Below are 13312 nucleotides of genomic sequence, written 5' to 3'. Positions count from 1 at the left end.
TAAGAAGTGATGAGACAATGTTGAAGATGCAACGTGCAGTCGCAGACCATCTACATCAATTAACAAGAAAAAAAAGTTCGTCTTGTTCATGCCCTAATTGAAGAGGACCCATGATTAACAGTTGGAACAATAGCCAGCACCACAGATACCTCAGTTGGTTCTGCTTACACAATTCTGGCTGAAAAATTAAAGTTGAGCAAACTTTCCGCTTGATAGGTCCCCAAGCTGTTGTGCCTAGATCAGCTGCAGACAAAAGAGCTTTCAATAAAAATTTCAAGCAAGAAGAATCAAGATCCTGAAGCATTTCTTGGAATAATTTCAATAGGGGGTGAAACATGGCTTTTCCAGTATGATCCTGAAGACAATGCACAGTCAAAGTAATGGCTACCAAGAGGTGGAAGTGGTCCAGTCATAGCAAGTTTGAATCAGTCAAAACCAAATATTATGGCAACAGTTCTTTGGTATGCTCAAGGCATTTTGCTTGTTGACTTTCTGGAGGGCCAAGGAACAGTAACACCTGCTTATTATAAGAGTGTTTTGAGAAAGTTAACTAAAGTTTTAGCAGAAAAATGCTTGGGAAGGTTTCACCAGAGAGCCCTTCTCCACCACAACAATGCTTCTGCTCATTCCTCTCGGCAAACAAGGGCAATTTTGTGAGAACTTGGATGGGGAATCATTAGGCATCCACCTCGCAGTCCTGATTTGGATCCCTTGGATTTATTTTGTTTTCTAATCTTAAAAAATCTTTAAAGGGCACCCATTTCTCTTCAGTTAATAATGTAAAAAAAAATGCTTTACTGACATGGTTAAAATACCAGGACCCTCAGTCCTTTAGAGATGGACTAAATGGCTGGTATTGCTTACAAAAGTGTCTTGACCTTGGTGGATCTTATATTGAGAAATAAAGTTCATATTTTTAATCTTTTAACTCCATTTCCCACAAACTTTTTGAAGTCTCCTCACATATATCACTATACTATGTAACAATTTATGCTAATAAACATTTTTAAAGTATTTACTCATTTTAGATATATTTTAATTATATTACTACAGGTATTCCTTAAGCTCTTTCAAATCCTATGTGAAATGAAATAGAATATTAAAAAGTAAGTAATTTATAATTAATTATATATTTATCTTTGGTCAATAATTATACAAATAAATTTATTATAAAATAAATGTAGCTGTGTGCCTATGGAGAAAGAAGATAAATTGAACCTGTTGTTAGCAAGAGAAGCTGCCAGCCATTTCTGTGTCTTGAAAGATTTAGAAAGTTACTTGGGGCAGATATTTTCTGATTCTTTCCTGAACACTTTAGTGGTTTCTTTAGAAGAATAGTTGTGGAATGCCTGAGAAAGGCTGCTCATCCTGGTAGCTTTTGGTAAACAAAGATTCTTGTTGGCAATAATATAGGCAAATTTTCACAGATGCCAAGAGCCTCCTGGGAGGAAAGGAACTGATATCCTGTAATTTCCAAATTGGTCTGCCATAAGGAAAGGCCTCAGAGCTTGCTGTGTCTGACCCCTCAGCCAGAACAGCATATTTACTAATCCTCAGACTTCTTGCATTTGGGAATGAATCTGTTATGTACAAACGACAATGCTAGCAACTGAGATTGTAGGGTATGAGTTCTAGTATGGCATATTTCGGTATTGGTGTTGAAGAAAAACTTTTAGGAACTGAAATAAAAAAAACTCATATACAGGTTTTTTTCATACTCTATCTTCCCCTATAGGGCTTTAGTTCTTATTTGACCTCTATAATAGCTTTAGGTATGGAAAGCCATCATACTTCAATCTCCTTGTCATTAAATTTGCTTGATAGGGTTCTGCCCATGATGTGTGACAAAATAAACTTCCAGGGAGTAGGGCAGGCTGACCTTTGAATATACTGTGATGTCTTAGGCCTTTGCTCTATATCTTTTGTGTTTGTGCATATGAGTGATATCCTCTAAGACCTAGCATCTAGTTACTCAATCAAGTATTTAAAGTGTTCTTATTTACTCCTATAGCCTATAAAAACAAAACTTCCAGATATATACTGAGCTGTCACATCAATAAAGCATAAGCAGGATTTGAAAAAGATATGAACACTTGATAGGCCTCAGAATTCTTAAGACCTTCCTTCTGCATAAGGCATGCAGTACACATGGTGTCATAAAATATTAAGTGTAGTCCTAAAATGACCAAAATGCCAATAATGATTATGAGTGTAAAAATTCTGAACTGCAGATATCTGTCCTAACTATCCTGTCATTTTTAAAATTTGAAAAAAGTGGGACTTCCTTTCTTTGTCCTAATTCCATCAGGTCTTTGACATCCTGAAGTGTTAGTGTATCGTCTCCCCCGTTCCGATATATATAGGTTTCTAACTTTAAGCAACTAGGAATCCCATGCACATTTACCCAATGACCATATGTTCATCTTTTTTTTTCCATTTCAATTTTCATATCCATAATATTTACCTTAAAATCAAATGGTTAGTGCTATGTGAAAAAAAGGTGAATTTACAGTATAGTCAGGGGACTTGGGACTTACCTGCCTATTGAGTACAGAGAATTGCTGATTACTGATTTTCAATAGTATTTTGCTGGGAATACTTTCAGAGAGGATAGTAAAATAAGAAGTATTTACATTCACTCAATAAACACTTATTAGACATCTATTAAGTTCTGGGCACTGCAAATAAGGATTGGGGAGACACAGATAACTAGACTGTATCTAGTACATTGTGTCAGTGAGCCTGCCAACTTCCAATATATCCTTATTTTGAAGGGATTGGGGAGACACAGATAACTAGACTGTATCTAGTACATTGTGTCAGTGAGCCTGCCAACTTCCAATGTATCCTTATTTTGAAGAGATATCTATATTTATTTAAGGTTTTTGTATCTTTACCATCATCCTTCATCTGAATCTCAATAATCTACATTTTAGTTATTTTATTTTATGTAACACCGTTTGATTTCTTGAGGTTTGTTGTGGTCCCAGTTTTAAAGGTCTATTCAGTGGTTTGGATCCTTACTTGTGGTCATGCCAAATGTGAATTGTTAATTTTGATCACCTCTGCATTTGTCCAACACCAAAATAGCCTCTGCTCATTTATAAACAAATTTAAAGTGTAAGTTTCTGTGAAAAAAATATTGTAAAACCTTTTACTTACGTGTGGCCACTGAATATTTTCATCTTTCATTAAAAAGAGTATAATTTCACATGCAATTAGAAGTAAACCAATTATTGCAAGGCCAAAACTGTTTAAATTTATCCATATGGCATACATCAACTAGAATAGATACAAAATGTCAACTAGTTATATGTGGAACAAACAAGCTGACATGAAGTTATTAGTTTGCATTACTGATAAACATGTTAAAGCTGAGGATTTGTTATAACTTCTGATTTTTTTCTGAATCAAAGTTCACTCTAAGGGCTCCCAACCTCCAAATGTGTCGGGATTCCAACAATACACATGGTTTTCTGATACTGCATGCAGATATTTCATTTCCTCATTAAATATAAAATTCTTATGGGCACTGTGTTGAGGCAAAAAAGAAAGTGCTACATTCTAATGGGAGAGAAAAACTAGCAACAGTAAATGTGAAGAGAATGCAATAAATACTGACATCATGAATAAACCCAATGTTCTCTGCAGGGGCAGATTACAATGAAGCTAAAGGCACTTGTCTCTGAGCTTCTCAAATGCACAGGTCTTTTCCAAGGCCCCAGGAGAAGCCATGCCTACCATCTTAAAATAGTGAGTTTTGGCTCTTCCTTTCCAATATTTATATTTCTGACTTTTTTTGGTCTTATTTCATTAACCAGGATGTCAAATTTCTATACTGAGTAGTAACAATGAAAGTGTTTATTCTTGTCTTGTGCCTCGTTTTAATAGGAATGCTTCTAAAGTTGCATTATCAAGTATGATATTTGCTGTAAATTTTTAATAAATATTTTTGTCATCAAAAGGACATTCCTAGATATTCCTAATAGCTTTTTACCATGAATGATTACAGATTTTATTGAATTATTTTTTGAAATCTTTTAAGATGATCAAATATTTTCTTATCCTTTAATGTGGAAATTACATTGAAATCGTTTTAAAAATAAACATTGATGCATAACATGTATTCTAAAGTATGCAGTTTAGAGAATTGTTACAAAGTATAAGAATTCATGTAGCCACCACCCATATCAAGACACCAAACATATTCAGCAACCCAGAAATCACTTATATCTCTTTTCATTCCCTATTCCCATCCTCCTCCATAAGAGAAACCACTAGCTGACTTTCAATACCATTGATTCATTTTGTCTATTTTTGAACTTTATATAAATGTAATCATGCAGTATGTACTGTTTTGTGCCTTGTCGCTTTCACTCAAAATTATGTTTGTATGAAATTCATCAATGTTGTTATGTTTAGTAGTTTTGTTCATTTTCATTGCTATGTTATTTTCCATTCTATCAGTGTGCTATAATTTGTCTATTCATATTTTTACTAATGCACATTTGGGTTATTTCCAGTTTTGGCCACTGTGAAAAAGGAGGCTATAACTTGTATTTTCTTTCATAAAACATATGTAAGCATTTCTGATAGGCCTATATCTAGAAGTAGAATTACTCAGTCATAGGGTAAACATATGTTCAACTCTGGAAGATATGGTCAAACAAATTTCCAGTGGTTGTAGAAATTTAAACTTCCACTAGTAGTTGTTTCACATTCTTGCCAATAAGTTAACCATTCTGGCAAGTTTGCTGTAGTATTTCATTGTGGTTTTAATTTTTATTTTCCTAATTTTTAATGAGCTTAAGTATATCACTTTTATTTTTTTCTATTTTTATCGTTTCTGCCAAACCGTCTTACAAAACAGGTGTACCATTTTGCAATGTATTTGAGTTATACGGTATGATGTTTTGATACACATATACATAGTATAATGATTACTACTGTCACGCAAAAGATCATGTCCATCATATCACATAATTACTTTTTTTGTGGTAAGACCACTTAAAATCTACTCACTGAGCAAATGTTAAATATATGTTGTCACCTATAGTCCTCATGCTGTACGTTAGATCTCTAGGCTTATTCATCCTACATCACTGTAAGTTTGTACCTTTTGATCTACTTCTCCCCATTTCCTCCCCTCTCTGCCTCTGATTACCACTGTCCTACTCTCTGTTTCAATGTATTTGGTGTTTATTAGATTCCACATATAAGTGAGATCATACATTCTTTTTCTTTTTGTGTATAGCTTATTTCACTTAGCACAGTGTTCCTCAGGTTCATCCATGTTGTTGCAAATGGCAGTATTTCCTTTTTTTTTTTTTAAGGCATCACAATATTCCATTTTGTGTGTGTCTGTGTGTGTGTATGTGTCTGTGTGTGTGTGTGTACCAGTTTCTTTATCCATTCATCATTGATGGACACAGGTTGTTTCCAAATATACGCTATAGTGAATAAAGCTGCAATGAACATGAGAGTACAGATATGTCTATGAGTTACTGATTTCATTTCCTTTGGTACAAGAGGGATTGCTGGGTTATATGGTAGTTTCATTTGTAATTTCTTGAGGAATCCCCATACTGTCTTCCATAATGGCTGTACCAATTTACATTCCCAACAACAGTGTATAAGGGTTACCTTTTCAGTTTAATTATATTTTAATGAATTTATTGGCCATTTGAATATCATTTTGTATAAGGTGGCTGCTCAAGGATTTTGTCTATTTTTATTGGGCTATCTGCACTTTTTATTGATTTTTAGAAGTTCTTGATATATTGTGGATACAAGTCTTTCACTGATGATAATTGTAAAATTAACTTTCCCTGTGTGGCTTACCTAGTTTTTGTGAATAGTGCCAATTGGGGAATCAAAGTTTCTAATTTTAATGTATTTTCCTGTTTATATCTGGTTTAGAAAATTTTTACCCACCACAAAATCATGCAAATATACACTTAACATCTAGAAGCATTTAATTTTACTTTTCACATTTATATCTGAAATCTTCTTGAAACTGACTTTTTTGAGTGTGTATGGCGTATGGTAGGACTAAAGTTTCATTCTTTTCTCATGAGTCACATTCAGCTGGCTCTAATTGCTGAAAAGGCTGCTTGTTTCCCATTGCTCTGCGCATCACCTTGGTCAGAAATCAAATGTCTATGTAAGCATGTGTCTGTTTCTGGAAACTATTCTGTTCTATTTATTGGTCTATTTGAGTGATAATATCATACTGGCTTTTTAAAGTTTTAATGAGTCTTAAAATTTGAGAGAGTACGTCCACATTGTTTTTCTTCAGGATTATCGCAGCCTTTTTTATTTACACATATATTTTGGGATCAAGTTGACTTTCTAAAAATAGTGGTTTTTTTGTTTTGTTTTGTTTTTGTTGTTGTTGTTTTTTTTTTTTTTTTTTTTTTTCAGATGGAGTCTCACTCTGTTGCCAGGCTGGAGTGCAGTGGTGCGATTCTGGCTTACTGCAACCTCTGCCTCCCGGGTTCAAGCAATTCTCCTGCCTCAACCTCCCGAGTAGCTGGGACTACAGGCACATGTCACCATACCCAGCTAATTTTTTTATTTTTAGTAGAGACGGGGTTTCACCATGTTGGCCAGGATGGTCTCGATCTCTTGACCTCGTGATCTGCCCACCTTGGCCTCCCAAAGTGCTGGGATTACAGGCGTGAGCCACCGCGCCTGGCCAAAATAGGTAATTTTTTTAAGAGCAGTTTTAGGTTAATGGAAAAGTTGAGCAGAAATTTTCCATATACCTCCTGACCTCCCCTTTATCATTATGTAATGTCCTACTTTGTCTATGTTGATCTTTGTTGGTTTAAAGTCTGTTTTGCCAGACAGTAGGATTGCAACCCCTGCTTTTTTCTGTTTACCATTTGTTTGGTAGATTTTTCTCCATCTGTTTATTTTGAGCCTGTGTATGTCATTGTATGTGAGATGGATCTCTTGAAGACCACATACTGGTGGGTCTTGGTTCCTTATCCAGCTTGTCACTTTTACATTTAAGATTAATATTGATATGTGTGTATTTGATCCTGTCACCATGATGTTAGCTGGTTATTTTGCAGACTTGTTTATGCGGTTGCTTTATAGTGTCACTGGTCTGTGTACTTCAGTGTGTTTTTGTAGTGGCTGGTAATGGTCTTTCTTGCCCATATTTAGTGCCTTCTTCAGGAGCTCTTGTTAGGCAGGTCTGGTGGTAACAAATTCCCTCAGCATTTGCTTGTCTAAAAAGAATCATATTTCTCTTTCACTTATGAAGCTTAGTTTGGCTGGATATAAAAATCTGGTTTGGAATTTCTTTTCTTCATGAATACTGAATATTGTCCTCCAGTCTCTTCTGGCTTGTTGGGTTTCATCTGAGAGGTCTGTTGTTAGTCTGATGGGCTTCCCTTTGTACATGACTTGGCCTTTCTCTCTCACTGCCTTTAATATTTTTTTTTCTCCTCATTTTGGTGTTGGAAGAATCTGATGATTGTGTGTCTTGTGGATGATCTTCTTGTAGAGTATTTTACTGGAGTTCTCTGCATTTCCTGAATTTGAATGTTGGCCTCCCTCACTATATTGAGGAAGTTCTCATGAATGATATCATGATATATGTTTCCAAATTGGTTCTGTTCTCTGCATAGAACCAACCATATCTTTCAGGTACATCAATCAGTCATAGATCCAGTCTCTACATTATCCCTTATTTCTCGGAGGTTTTGTTCATTCCTTTTCATTCTTTTCTCTCTATTCTTGTCTGCCTGTCTTTTTTCAGAAAGCCAGTCTTGAAGCTCTAAGATTCTTCCTCTGCTCAGTTTATTTTGTTATTAATACTTGTGATTACATTGTGAAATTCTTATAGTGTCTATTTTTTCTGTCAGCTCCTGCAATGTTTTATTATGATTTTTAGCTTCCTTGCATTGAGTTATAACATATTCTTGTAGCTTAATGAACTTTGTTTCTATCCATATTCTGAATTACATTTCTGTGATTTCAGCCTCAGCCCAGTTCTGAACCCTTGCTAGAGAGGTATTGTGGTCCTTTGGAGGAAAAAAGGCACACTGGCCTTTTGAGTTTTCAGCATTCTTGCACTGGTTCTGTTTCATCTTTAGGGGATTATCTAAGACCTTCAGTCTTAGAGATTGCTGACCTTTGGATTTTTTTTTTCTTTTTTCCTATTTGATGACCTTGAGGGTTTGATTGTGGTATAAGGTGGATTCAGCTGACTGGCTTCATTTCTGGGAGATTTTAGGGGGCCAGTGCTCAGCTCTCAACCCATGAACTGCCTGCTCTAACTCTGGAGGACTTGTATTGGGCCCCAACTTTGTTCTCTGGCTCCTTGAGGTTTGGATTCCACTGTGCTGGGGGCACTGAGGTGCGGCATCTGTAGCAGAGTGTTAGTAGATGCAGGGTGTCTGCCTCCCTGTGGGCATTCACAACAGTGGCAGAGGCAAGGCAGCTGGGGTCCCCTGCTGGAGACTGTGTGCCCTGTTGCAATGGAGGTGGTGTTGGCTTGGGACAGGGTGCTGGCCAGTGCAGGTCTGAGTGCCTTCTCTGTGCTCTGCAAGCAGGAGTGATCGCTTAGGGTGTGGGAGGATCCCCTGTTCTCTGTGCAGTGTTAGTGCAAGGGTTGGGTGCTTGTTGGGGCGGGGCTTACTGACCCTTTGCCCTTCAAGGCTTTATCTGCAATTATGGTCGGCAAGGGTGGGAAAGCATACTGCACTCCTGCATGCTGGTGGGGCCAGTAAAGCAAAACCTGCCTTCACAGACATGTGCCATCAAAGTGATGTGGGGAGTTGCCATGGGCTTGTGGGAAGCTGTAGTATGAGGAGGGAATGTGTGGGCTGGTGCACGGCTATAGGGGCCACCTCACTGGAGCTCTCCACCAGTCAGGCACTGTCCACTGGTGCAGAAGCTATGGTGTGGGTCCCCCAGGGCATCCAAGACTGCTCTGTAAGCAGGAATGGCCAGACTGGGGCCCTGGGAGAGGCCATCAAACCAAGGACGGCCCAAGTCAGACCAACTCTGTCTGATGTGGAAGACCACAGGGTCTGACAGTTCCCCTAGGACTAAATTCTCTTACGGAAGCACATTGAGCCTAGAGGGATGGGTGTCTTTGACTTTTAACAGTTTGACTCTAACGTTCCTTGGAGTGGACATTTCTGGGTTGTCTATTGGAGACACTCAAGCTTCCTGGACTCTGGATGTTCATATTTCTCCCAAGACTTGGGAAGTGTTAAGCTACTATTTCATTACACAGGTTTTCTATGCCTTTCCTAATCTGTTTTCCTTCCAAAAACCCCATAGTGCAAATATTTGTTTGCTTAAGAGTGTTCTGTAAGTCTCATAGGCTTTCTTCATTTCTTTAAATTGTTTTTTCTTTTTATTTAGTCTGATTGGATTGTTTCAAAATACCTGTTTTCAAGTTTGGAAATTCTTTCTTCTGCTTGAGTTAGTCTATTGTTGAAGTTCTCAATTGTATTTTTTATATCACTGATTGAATTCTTCAGCTTTAAGATTTCTCTTTGCTTTTTTATATCTATCTCTGTTGAATTTTTCATTTAGGTCATAATTTTTTTTTATTTCACTGAATTGTCTATCTGTATTCCATTGTATCTCACTGAGTGCCTTAAAGTTATTATTTTGAATTCCTTTTCATGCATTTCATAGATTGCCTTTTACTTGGGTTCTGCTACTGGAGAATTATTGTATTCTTTGAAGGTTTCAGGTTTACTTGCTTTTTCATGGTTGTGTTTGTGTGTGTGTGTGTCTGTACTTTGATATCTGTGCATCTTGTGGAAAAGTGCCTCTTCCAATTATATGGAGTAGCTTTTTTATAGGAGAAATCTTTTTATTCTAGATGTATTCTACAGTGTTGTGTGAGTAGGGTGCTTTGGTGGTTCTGGGTGATTTCTTTCTGTGTGATTTAATTTTCTTTCAATAGTGGTCTCTGTGTGATTTCTTTGACTGTAACCAATGTCAATGGTGTCTGTGTGTGCACAGAGACTGCAGGTATTTATGAATTTAGTGGTGCAGTTTTTCTGGGCCATCAGGTGAGCCAGTCTTTGGACTCCAGGAGTACATGTGGCACCTGGTTGCTCTGCAGGTTAATTGAGCAAGGTCACTGGTGATGGTGGGTGATGGACAGTCTTATCCTTGGACCCTGGGGAATGCTCATGGTGCATATTTTCTCTGGTGGTTGAGGCAGTAGAATTATCAGTGGTGGTGGGTCCCAGGAGGGCTGGTCCTTGTTTTATGGGAGGGCATGCTTAGTGCATAGTGGCTCTTCTGGGCAAGGGGGAGGGGTTGCTGGTGACAGCGGATATTGTACATTCTGATTCTTAGTCCTGGGGGTGCCACATGGGATGCAGAATGTTCCTTTTAATATGTTATTGAAATTGTTTTGCTAGAATTTTGTTCAGAATTTTTGCATGTATGTTCACTAGGGATACTGGCCTTTAATTTTCTTGTCTCACAGTAATTTTTTCTGGCTTTAGTATCTGGGTAATGCTGGCTTTGTAAAATCAGTTTGAAATTATTCTCCTTCAATTTTAAAAAAAATATTTGAAGAAGGATTGTTGTTAGTTCTTTAAATGTTTGGTATATGTCAGCAGTGAAGCAATCAGGTCCTGGAATTTTCCCTGATAAGAGACTTTTTATTACTGATTCTGTCTCCTTACTCATTATTGGTCTATTCAGATTTTCTATTTATTTAGGAGTCAGTCTTACTTGGCTTTACATTTCTAGTAATGCATTCATTTCTTCTAGGTTATCCAATTTGTTGATGTATAATTATTCATAGTAGTGTCTTATGATTCTTTTTATTTCTGTGGTATCAGTTGCAATGTCTCTTTCATTTCAAATTTTATGTCTTTTTTTTAGTCTAGCTAAAGGTTTTTTAGTCTAGCTAAAGTCTTAGCTAAAGGTTTGTTGATTTCATGTATCTTTTTATGAAAACAAATCTTCATTTGGTTATCTTTTATATTATTTTTCTAGTCTTTTATTTCTGTTTTGATCTTTATTATTTCCTTACTTCTACTAACTTTGTGCTGAGTCCTCTACTATTGTATTGCATTCTATTTTTATCTTCTCTTCAGATATATTAATATTCCGTTTTGTACATTTAGGTGCTCTGATATTGGATGCATATATATGTACAATTGTTATATTGATAAATTGACCCCTTTGTTATTTTATAATTGCCTTCTTTGGCTCATTTTACAGTGTTTGTCTTTGAGTCTATTTTGTCTGATATAAGCATAGCTATTCTTGGTCTTTTTTGGTTATTATTTGCAAGGAATATTTTTTTCCATCTATCCACTTTTGGTTCATGTGTGTCCTCAAAGCTAAAGTGAGTCTCTTGTATGCAGCAGATAGTTAGGTCTTGTTTTTATTCATCCAGTCACTTTATGTGTTTTGATGGAAAATTTAATCCATTTACATTTAAAGTAATTATTCATTGGAAAGGACTTACTACTATCACTTTGTTAATTATTTATTGACTATTTTGTAGTTCCTTTCTTTTTTTCTTCCAATCTTGTTTTCTTCCTCTGTGATTTGTTGATTTTTGTAGTGATACACTTTAACTTAAAAAGCAATCTCGTGTATCTTCTGTGTTGTTTTTCTTTGTGATTATCATTGGACCTAAGTGAACCATCTTGGTACTGGCATTTTTGTTTTATTCCTGATTAAAGAGATCGCTCTTACTGTTTTAGCATGACATATAATGTTTGATTTACATTTTTCTACACCTAGCTTTCTAAGATTTAAAAACAGTGTGAATGATTTTAAATTTTATCAACTGCATTTGCACTATCTACTGAGATGCTGATATGTTTTCTCCTTTATTCTACTAATGTAACAAGTTACATTTTTAAATTTTTAACATTATATCAACCTTATATCTTGTAATAAAAATAACTTTTTATATCATATTATCTTGTCTATATAATAATTTGATTTATTCATATTTTGTTTAGAATTTTTGCTTATATGTACATGTATACATGATATTTGCCTTTATTTTCTATTTCTCATCATGTCTGTGCCTGATCTTGACTTCAAGGCTTACTGACCTCATAATATATGCTGAGAAGTCCACTTTCTTTTATATTCTCTGAAATAATTTAAGACTGATGTTATAAGTATTTGATAGAATTTGTTTGTGACGCCATCACAGCTTAAATTTATCTTGTGTGGGAATGTTGCTAACTACAGATTTAATTCATTTAATAGTTATAGGACTATCAATATATTCTATTTCCTCTTATATCTTCCTTCAGTACACTGTAGTTTTCAAAGGCATACATTTTATAGGTTAATTTTTAGGGTTTTTTGCAGTTCGTTTATCCCTAGTGTGACTAACCAAGACAAAGTGAGCACACAAATAATCAATAATCAATCAAGACAAAGTGAGCACACAAATAATCAATATCAGAAAGAAAACAATGATATCCAATAGGCATAAAAACATTGACAAGTCTTATGCTTCTGGTATGATAAAAAAGGTATGGCAGACTAGTATTCCCTCTGAAAGCAACCAGAAAAGCATAATATAGTACAAAAATATTTCATCTATATAAAAGCATCAGAAAACTTCTAAAACATTCAGGAATATACAGGGATTGTGAATCCTAAGAAAGCCACAGAAAGGTGAGAAGATGTTGGTTCTACAGGTAATTTTTCTTTTCTTTTCTCTTTTTTTTTTTTTTTTTTTTTTTGAGACAGAGTTTCGCTCTTGTTGTCCAGGTTGGAGTGCAATGGCACAATCTCGGCTCTCTGGAACCTCTGCCTCCTGGGTTCAAGCGATTCTCCTGCCTCAGCCTCCCGAGTAGCTGGGATTACAGGTGTCTGCCACCACACCCAGCTAATTTTTGTATTTTTAGTAGATATGAGGTTTCACCATGTTGGCCTTTGGGAGCATTTGCCAGGACAAGAGGCTGAGGTTTCAGATTAAGTAGGAGTTGCTAGGGGAGAGAGGAATCACTATAGCATTTTTGTGTTCTTTCAGGTCTGAAAAGAAAACATAAACTTGAGGAGATAAGCTCCTGAGTAGAAGAAGAGGTCAGAGAAATGAGTAAGCCTCATAACAAATTTTACTATTAACATGCTAGCCAGATTTTGATGCCTTTCTGGTCAGTAGGAGACGGAATTAAGAAGAAAGCAGCTGAGAAACAGAACAGAGTTTTTGGCCTTGTAATTGTGCTGAGAAAACATGGTTCAGGACTGCAAGAGGGAAGTTACTTGAAGACATACTATGTTCTCAGTTGAAAACCTTGGAGGGTTATATGCTATAATTAGAAGATAAATTAGAAGT

At 36.1% G+C, this 13312-nt stretch overlaps 1 protein-coding gene across 1 annotated transcript in view; it reads right to left on the bottom strand.

Moving 5' to 3' along the window:
- LOC129490332 (membrane-spanning 4-domains subfamily A member 8-like) overlaps nucleotides 1-13312 on the bottom strand; it is a 75717-nt gene that overhangs the window by 35838 nt on the left and 26567 nt on the right. The gene's annotated exons all lie outside the window — the stretch shown is intronic.

This window comes from Symphalangus syndactylus, chromosome 1 (assembly GCF_028878055.3).
Source record: "Symphalangus syndactylus isolate Jambi chromosome 1, NHGRI_mSymSyn1-v2.1_pri, whole genome shotgun sequence".
NCBI classification, from domain to species: Eukaryota; Metazoa; Chordata; class Mammalia; order Primates; family Hylobatidae; genus Symphalangus; species Symphalangus syndactylus.
The sequence above is the reverse complement of the archived record's forward strand: the minus strand, read 5'-3'. Positions and strand labels throughout refer to the sequence as shown.